Genomic DNA, 10,147 nt, shown 5'->3' with positions numbered 1-10,147 from the left:
CTTCCAGATTCTCATTTTGCCTCATAAATAAGTCGCTGACCTGTTTTGCTCCCACTAATGAATGGGAGCAAAGTGCTTCTCAACCAAACTTTGAGATTCTCACCTCCCTCAGGAATCCAAAGTGAGCACACCCACAACCTGAGCCAGCTATGGTTGCTCTCAGAATACAGACTGGCCTCCGCATGGAGCACACTGCGCGGCCATCTACTGTCTATAGCACTTCCCCACCCCAGGCTCTTTCCAGCCTCCTTCTTTCCTTCATAGGACAGAAAATGCCTTTGTCCCTAACCCTTGAGAGGCTTGCTGATCTATGGTCAGTCTTTCCTTTTTGTTGCAAGCATTCCTACTTCCTTTTACAATAGCCTCTCCCCCTAACCCTATTGAATTAAAAATGTCTCTTTATGAAATATAGATTTGGTAATAAAAAATACTGTTTTGCCATTATGTTCCAAAAACCACACTGAATTTGAATTTTATGCAGCTTCATTTTAAATGGCAAATAATTTTTTTATATTTTTTCTGAAACCTTTTCTCCAACCTTCTGAAAATGAAAAAATCATTCTTAGCACTCAGACCATACAAAAATAGGTGGCATGTCAGATTTCACCTGAGGGATATAATTTTTAATCCTTGCTTTATATTAAAGAGGCTTCAGGTTTAACAGAACCCGATTAGTAGACCTTTTACAGAATTACTTCCCAATTCAACTCAGTAAGCATTTATTAAGTGCCTACCCTTTGCTCTGTATTATTCTAGGCCCTGGAGATAAAATCATGAACAAGACAAATATTGACCTACTTTCAAAGAATTGAAAAATAAAGATATCAGTATTTAATTTTACTATTCTCTGCAGCTTCTTAGATGACAGGACACTAATTACAGGTGTATCGTAGGTGTATTATGGCAAGAAGTTATTACACACACAGGCCATTGGTGGCCGGTGGCCTTGAAAAACACACCCAACATTTTCAGTCCAACTGAATGTTTCTCTCTATGTAACTTGGATATCTACACATGAATTCCAACAATACTATCATCTTTCGAATAAATATTGAAGTCCCCCTTGAAAATCATCTTCAGAAGCTTTAGTACATTCTTAGAGTTTCTTCTGGAGTGCCAGTCCTTTACAAGTTGAGGTTAAATTTCCATATTTGAAACTGCAGAAGATGATTTGAAGTCAAATCAGGTGAATGAGTTAGATGAGTAAGTGTAACTAAAGAGAGCAAGAAACACCTCTTGAAACCCAAAGTGTCTGATGTTCAGGTAATCCAGTTAAGAATTAATATTATGTTTTTTTTAAATGGTCTTGTTATAGCCTTGTTTTTTGACATTCTCAAATCCATATACTGAAACCCTAACTCTCAATGTGACTGTATTTGGAGATGGAGCTTCAGGAAGATAATTAATATCAGTGAGGTCATAGGGGTGAGGGCCTATTTCCAGTGGATGGATGGCCTTGTAAGAAGTGGCCCCTGAGAGCTGAGTGTTCCCCTCTCCCCATCCCCACCACTTGATCCCCTCCCCCCCCCATATACACAAAGATCATGTGGAATACAGTGAGAAGGTACCAGGAAGGTCCTCCCCAGGAACTAAATTGACCAGCACACTGAACTTGGACTTCCCAACTTCCAGAACTGTGGTAAATACATTTCTGTTGTTTAATCCCCCATCTGTGGGATTTTTGTCCAGTAGCCTGGGTTGATGACTACTTGGCTATTTAGAAATTTCCTAAAGGGGACTTTGGAAAAGTCTGAGCAATGTCAGACATGTTTGAATGATTTTCCACTCACCAAGGGGTCTCTAGTGAAGAGAAAGACCCTGGTTTGGATGTAAGTTCTTGTTGGTTGTAAAAATGATAAATCATGTTTTTTATCATCTCATTGTGTATGTCTTCTGATGGAACCCTCCCCTACATCAAAAATCTGCAGTACATAGTCACCTATAATCTAAACAGATTAAGCGCTTCATGTATGGGTGTGGCTATGTTGGAATTTTTCTTCTTATATAATTTTATTTTTTTTTTAAAGATTTATTTATATAAGCACTGGGTACAGTCAGAAGTGCGTGAGGGTGAGAGGATTCACCAGAGCGAGGAACAGATCAGGCAGACTGATGGAACACACTGCTGAGGGGAGCAGCACCATGTGGAACCCTCACCGGTGGCCGGGGATCGAACCAGCACTGCAGAGGCTGCAGGCAGCTTTGCAGCCCAGCGCTCAACTGCTGCACCACCAGGGGAGGCCCTTATATAATTGTATATAATAAATTCTTATTATATAATGTTTCCAAGGAAAAGAAACACCTAACTTCTTTAGAAAGGAAGTGCTTATCTAGAAATACAATATTAGGGGTGATGGAGAAAGACATATGCACAAGTTAATCTCAGTCATGAAACATGCCAAATATCCCCCGCCTAGGGGTCTCTTGTCTTGCCCCCGTGCACTGAGAGCAGACAGAGAGTAATACTTACTATTTCCCTGAATGTAAGAATTTCAGTATATGGCATATTCCCAATAATTAGGAATATATATAGTAAAAATAGTAAGACCTCCCAATAAACTAATGTTGACCTTGATTCGATAAGTTGATTAAATCAGTAAATAATATATAAGACTGAGGTTTGCAGATATCTGCTTGTTGGATAAATCATCACTAATCATTCCACTTTTAAATATCAGTTATCAGCTCACCCTCTCACATAGAGCTTTTTTGCTTCCTTTGTTGCCTAGAGCAGAATTTGCTTCAGTTCTTTCTTTTATTTATTTTCCTTTCATTCTCAAAACCAAGTACTAATGTGTGGCAGCGTATACTGGAAATGAAAAACAGAAGAAAAATAAGGTGAAGGTCCATGTCGGGAAGCTTTCATGAACTTGAGAAGAAGAAAACACAGCCACAGAATTGCCATGCCAGCTAAGGGCTTTCAGTCCAAAGTGTGGTGGAAAAGACAGAGACATGAACCCGCCTTCGAGTGTGGGTGCCAGAACAGGCAACAGACATGCGGGGTAGCAAGGCCAAATGTTCCTCAGAAGGGTGAGAGAATCCTTTCACCCCATTCCGTCCTCCTCTTGCCAGTCACTGAGTGAAAACATGCAGGGTCAGATAAATCCAGGAACGACCCAAATCAATTTACCAGGCAAGAAGAAAAAAAAAAAAAAAAAAAAAGAATAGAAAAAGAAGGGAGAAATCAGACTTTTATGAACTCACTATTTGAGGAGCAAGACACATTATTTTGGTGGCAGTGGGCAACTAGGTAGAAAGAGCTTGCTATTAAGTGAAAAATGAGCTTCCATGGGAAGCCACGACAATGGAAGTAATAATTAAATCTTCCTCTAACTTAGGTTGCATTGTAAGTGCTTAGCTGAAAAATGTGTCTGTACCTCCGGGCCTGCAGCAATGACATCTGTTATATTTTAGGAACAGAAAGCTAATGAGGTGGAATCTGGAGTAGTGAGCTTAATTGGGCTTGTTTTGATTAAGTGTATGTGCTGGGAATATTCTAATCACTTGTCTGAATTGCAAAACAGCTAACGTGAGCCCCCAAATTCTTGCAACCATTTGTATATCAGTTTAGAATAGATAGGGCGCTTGTGCACAGGAAAGAGTAAACTGTAAAGCAAAAATTATCTAAAGTTCAGATGAAGTAAAACGTATGTAGTGTTCCTCGTCTAATTAGCGACTTTAGACCTAAATAGCAGCCCAGTCATACCTGCCTGCTGTTCACTCTGAGTGAAGGCATCTGCCCGGAGAAGCATGAAATGCCAGCACCTGAAGGAACCCAGCTAGCATGATGCCGCCAGCTCGCCTCCCTCACGAACACTCTGAGGCCCCAGGGGAAGGGCCTCTCCCATGGCCATCCTGGCATCTTTGGCAGGGTCTAAGCCACCACTGAGGTCACCGGTTCCTCCTCCAGGACACTCTCCCGAGCTCTCCAACCCATGACAGGACGGGGCTTGTGAGCCCCGGTAGGGTGGACCAGCACTTCTCATGCCAACACCTGTGATTGCTCACTCATGCCTTGGCCTCAAGCCATGGCTGTGGGGTTCTGTTCTCTCTGAAATGCCCTTTTCCCCATTCTGGACTTTTCCTCCTTAGAAGAGAAATTAAATAATTCCTGGTAGAAACCTTCTTTACTTTGGATGTTTCATGAGTACAGCTCTTACCCTGTATCCCTGGGGCAGAGTTCTGGGTATAGAGTGTGTTTCCTTAAGCTTCCACTGAGCAAAAGGATGACTATAGGAACGGACCCCTGAACATCTTGACCCAGCAATGACAGTAGAGGAAAAAGACGTCTCTTACAGGGATACTTGTGTGCTTTGGAAAAAGGGGCAGGAAAATGATCTATCTTGACGGATGAAAGATAGACGTGGAAATAGACGTGGAAATCAGAGGAAAGAGCTCCTGGATCTTGGGGAGAGGCCTGGCAGGGCTTTGGGGGTATTGCAGGCTAGAGTCTCACCAGGCATTTCACTTCTTCCCCTCAATTTATATCAACCCCAATGGATGGTCATTGATTTTAGATCTGATGTTAATCCTTGCGAGCTGAGGATAAGGAGCCCCAACTCCTTTGCTCCGGGACCCCAGAGCCTCTGTGGCAAGCACCAGCATATGCTCCCAGCTCGAGAGTCTCACACTCTCCAAACTTGCTTTTGTGTGCCCCATGTGCTCCTTGCTAATGCAAAACATACAGGGAAAAATGATGTGTAGATGGAAAATCTGATATCTTGAGATACTGAGACCATTACAGGAATGAGGTCAGAGACCAGAGAAAGAGAGGGGGAGAGAGAGAATATGAGAATGAGAGTGAGAACAAGCAAACAAGAGAAATAATATTTGCAATAAACTCCCAAGGTCAGCAATGAAAGTAACTAGAATAAATACTCTTAATAAGGAAGCAGACAGGCAAGAGGAAAAAAAAAAAAAAAACAAATATAAAAGGGATATAGCCTGTGTCTGGAGCAGCCATGAGTGTGATAGAATTTGCAGAGCTGTATTTAAAAATTACCTCCAAGATGAAGGGGCTCAGGCCAAACCTCAACCTCTTCACCCCACCTTTATATTATTGACCCATCACTCTTTCCTGCCATTCAAAAACCTATTTTGGGGTGCCCGTTGGGTAAAGCGGAAATTGGAAAGGCTTGGAAGCTAAAAAAAATTCACAAAACCCAGGAAAATAAGTGCAGGTTATATGAAGCCAATTTCCCTTAACTGCCAGCATAAAGGCCAAAAGAATGCAGAAAGAATATGAATAATCGAAGCAAATTTTAATTAGTTTTAATCCTTCCTTGTTCTCCTGTAAATAGGGTGGGCTGTTTCCAAGATTCTGACTATTACCTTGGCATGGATGTAATATTTACTGGTACACAGAAACACTATGCAACAATTTAGGATGGATATTAAAGAAAAATGCCTTACTCCATGTAAACTGCAGGCATAATTTAGGCTGGCAGGATGTAATTACCCAAACTGGAACACACACCTCGAGGGAGCGAGGAAGCATGAGGAGGACGTACGCTCTTGCACCCTGCGATGAGATCAGCGGTTTTGGTAAAAGAAAAGAAAATGGATGAGGGATGAAAGTCACACAGGAAGACCTGCCTTTTTTGGTGACCTTCGGTGAGAAGAGGGGGGCTGGGGCAGTTGCATGAGATTCATTGCACCATGGAGGCACCTTTAAGATGAATCCATCCAGGGCTTTATCTTCCCTAAGTGGATGCCCAGTCTGCTTGAGCACTATTGTGACATGGAGGTGAGGGCTCCTCAGGATGGCCCAGGTGACCCCTTGGCTCCCCAGAGTCTACCATCTGGGCCCTGGCTCCCCTCTTCGGGTCATGTGATATGCCTATTTTGTTTTCTCCTAAGTAACTTACAAATATTTTGGTATGATTTCCATTAACTCCCCAAATCTTCTTCCCCCAGATAATGTCCTTTTTGCTGTCTCCTTTCTGTGCCATAAATCATACATTTCTGGTCCCTTAACTGGTTTAGTCCAGCACCTCAAGACAAGCTGTCCTATATTTTTTCCATACTAGTGTCCACGGTTCATGAGCAGTCTAGCCTGCTGCCTTTGTGGATCTGGAAATTACACTTCTGTTAATTTGTCTCAATTAGTCTCCTTAGCAGTCACATCATTTTGACATATAATGGATCAAAAACTATAATTTCAATTCCTTTTCTGATTGGATATGAGATCTCACCAACCTTCTTCTCACCCTGACTGGGAGGGACTTCTGATATGTCTATAACTATACTTAGAGTTGAAATATTTCATCATCATCATCATCGTTATATGCTGTTAGCAATAATAAAAATAAGAATATAACCATGTTAATCAAATAATCCTCATTCTGTTATTCAAGCCATGAATGATTCTAGAATTACATGCAGGAGTTTGGACTCTTGAGCTTGTGAAAGCAGAACTAGCCAATGGGGGTAGGAGGGGGACTTCTCTATTTCAGGTGAAATGACAGGACTTGGTGCCACAGGTCACATTCTCTTTTCTGTTTTCCTGTTCACACAGATGAAGTAGGGAAGAGACAGTGATATCCCAGCCACGGGTCTATAGGTTTTCTGTTGAAATTACCTGACTTTTTTTCCAAATTTGATTAGACTCAGCATCTTTATTAAGATCACAAAAATATGGATAATAATATTGGGGAAAACTTTCTGATGATTTACTATTGACACAATTTGCAAATGGGATTGATGTTGTTACAGTGATGTGCAGAGGGATGTCAGGGCAGAGGGAAGGGAAGTGGTGCCTTTGGATGTCTTTTCTCTCACCTGTTAAGGAAGCATATTTGGCATTGTTTTGAATTTCTACCTCCACTAAAGCAGGGTTTTGTCGTATTCGCTTTCCTTTCTGAACTGTAAACTTCAAGAAAGCAAGCCTGTCTCTACCAATTATTTTTTGATTATAGCTAAAGCACAGATTTTTGAAAGGAAGCTAGGTAAACCTATTAGTTTTAGTCCATACTGAAGGTTGCTTGAATGATGTGATGGTAAATGTTCATATTAATAAAAGACAAATGGGTGAATCAAAGATCCAAAAGTATGTATTCACCAACCGTGCCCAATTCAATAGTGCACATTTTGGAATGATGCGGGTATGATCCCATAAAGGTCTCACTAGTTCACATCAACCACACTACAATATGCCACCCTCCTGTTACAATACCCCCAGCTTCTCTTCCTGCACAGCTCTCTGCCTTGGATGTTGTCCTCTCTGTAGGACCAGAATCCAAATGCATGCTTTGGATTATTGCAGGTCAAACCATGCACCTGACCTTTGCAGAATGGGATGGTCTCATGAATGTCAAGATTTTCTTGAGTCTATCAAAAAATCCTCTGTCTCCTCTTCAATTGGGAGAAGAGGCCCATCCATTGCCCATCCATCAGCTAAAACCCACCATCACCAGGGGTGATAAAGAGCCAAGCCATGGTATTCTTCTCAGAAATGCTTCTTCTTATGGGTTTTACTCTCCAACCTCTTTTCCCAACACATTTTTCATCTTGGTATCTCTCTACAATTTTCATCTTGATTTTGTTTTCTTTGTTTTACCTTTTGCTTGCTTTGGGGGTGTGAAAGTAATATTACATTGGCATAATTGTAATTCAAACTATGTGAGGAAAACAAAATTATTGTCTCCAACTAGAAAATTAGATAATGGAATTAGATTTCTCTGCCTTTTTCATTAACAATTGTTACTTGTGTGCCATTCTGAAGAAAATCAACACAATTTAATTTCATTGTTTTTGGATTTCTTTGCACTTGTTAAGGAAGAAAGAGACAAGCGAGCTTGCAGTCCAGGGCCCCTGTCCCCATGGGCATCCTGGAAGACCGAGGAGACGCACCAGGTTCTCCCTGGCACTGGAGCTCCAGGGACCCCTGGGTGCTCAGGCCGGCCACCTGGATGGTTTCACCTGTGTCACATGCAGGCAGACAAGGGGACACAGCTTTTGTTCATCATCCCCAAGGCAGCTGAGGCAGACTGTGCACTGGCGTGCTTGATGGCTCCAGGTGCCACACCTGGAATCTAAGCCCCCCAACCAACACTGTGCTCCCCTAGAGACTGGAAACCCATCTCTGTGGTAGGGAGGAACTCAGATCCAGGCGGTTTCTTGGACATGAGCCCGGTCACTTTCTCTGCATTTTTCCTGGCTGAGCTCAGTTACAGTAAAGTACGTGAGCCGCCACCAGCAGACACGCTCATTTGGATTTCAGCCCCCAGCTGTCCCAGCTTCCCTGCTTTTCCCCACACGCCAGGCCTCAGAAGCAACATTTCTGTCAGGAACAGCATCCTTTTGTTCTGCTTTCCTTAGCTTCATTGAAATTGCTTAACTCCTTGTGACAGACTAAAAAGGAACACGACTATCTGATACCTCTCACATATTTTCATACTTTTCTTGTCTTTCTTTGACACTTCAATTGGTTAATTTAATACATATATATATAGACACACCGATATAAGTGTGTTTATGTGTGTGAATTATACACACATGCATGCACATGTCTATGTCATATACCTCTCATACATGCATACACATGTGACTATATGTGCCATATATACGTATAGGTATATGTGTGCTTTACACACATATGTATGTATATATGTGTGTGTATGGACACACACATCAACATAAGTGTGTTCTCATTGCCATATAGCTTATCTAATACAGGAAATCATTTAAAATGATCTAACATAGAAACATTAAAACAATTCCAGTGAAGCAATGCTTTGACGTCACAATGATTACCCTTCTCTTGAGGTCATTGGAGTGAGTTAAGAAAGATTATCATGCAGATGTTTTAACATTTCCAATGGTTTCGGGCTCAATTTCTTTCACCATGAGCTTTTTTTGCTTGCTTAGGGTTGATTCATGAACACAGCTCTCAAAATAGAAACTTAGCTTGTCCCTAACAGTTTCTGCCTTGCTTCAGTATCTCTTCTCTCAGGAAAGTTAACATTCTTCATAGAACCTGGCCTTTGGCAAGCTTGTGGTAAATGCTTGTTGACTGAATAATTGATTTTTTTCCTGACCCTACCTCAGAGCTGAAGTATTTTGAATATACAGTTGTTTAAGCACATTTCTAGAAAACTCACTATATATATAGTCAACCAGTTCTATTAAGATCTAAGTGCTTATTTCTTCCTTTTTTCCTGCAACCATGGATTTCAGACTTCATCATCTGGGGAGTAACTTGTTCCTTTGTTGAAATAATTCTAATTTTTTTCTTTCACTTTGTAGCATACATAAATTTTAAGATCATAATTAAACTTCAACATAAGTTAAAATATAATTCTATATACAAAAATATGCTTCTTAGTATGTGGAGTCTTGTCTGCAATTTAGCAAATAATCTTGTTATAAAACTGGCACACAAAATTAATTAGTGTTCACCCTATTTCCCTGTGGCCCTCTGCCCGGCTTCTCACCCTGGGAAGCCCCAAGGAAGGAAGGGGCAGCTCTCTACAGGCAGAGGCCTGGGGCTCATGATTAACTTTTGGCTTTGAATTTAATTCTCTTTTTTTTTTTTCTGAATAAATAGAAGCAACGGGATGTATGTAGATTGCAGTACAGTTTAATGCTTTAAAATAACTGGAAGTGTCACTTTGCCTACACACCATCCTGTTCATTTGTGGGCAGCAGGTTGTGGGGCTCCCCCTTCCATGAAGTTTTCCCAGTCACTCCTTGGTCACTGCTGTTTGCCCTCTAGAGCCAGGGCACTCACAGGCTAGAATACGCATCCCGCCCTCAGTTCTTGGATGTGATGTGCATGATGCAATGCCCTCCCGGGCTGTGTCTTTTTCCTCCCAAGTACAGGGACATTGTGGAAGGCAGGGCTGAGTCGTCTTCAACATTCTAAAGTTGACCTAGAGCTTTAAGCCTCACTAAGCACAACATAAATGTCCCATATACGTTTTCTAGTTGGCTTTTCCAGAAAAAAACAGTTTTCAGGAGAAACAAAGTCAGGAGACAAAAGGATGCAGAAAGTTGATAGAGAAATCTAGGGCAGGGTCTGAAGGCCATGGGCAGTTTCGTGGTTTATAAACAAGGATACCAGTAATGACTTATAGTGTGCTCATGTGTGTGTATGTGTTTGTGTTACCCACATGCATATACCCACATGAATACACACTCATTGTAT

The sequence above is a fragment of the Talpa occidentalis genome, unplaced genomic scaffold (genome assembly GCF_014898055.3).
Source record: "Talpa occidentalis isolate TD23 unplaced genomic scaffold, MPIMG_talOcc4v2.1 talOcc4.5, whole genome shotgun sequence".
NCBI lineage: Eukaryota > Metazoa > Chordata > Mammalia > Eulipotyphla > Talpidae > Talpa > Talpa occidentalis.
This window is presented reverse-complemented; position numbering follows the sequence as displayed.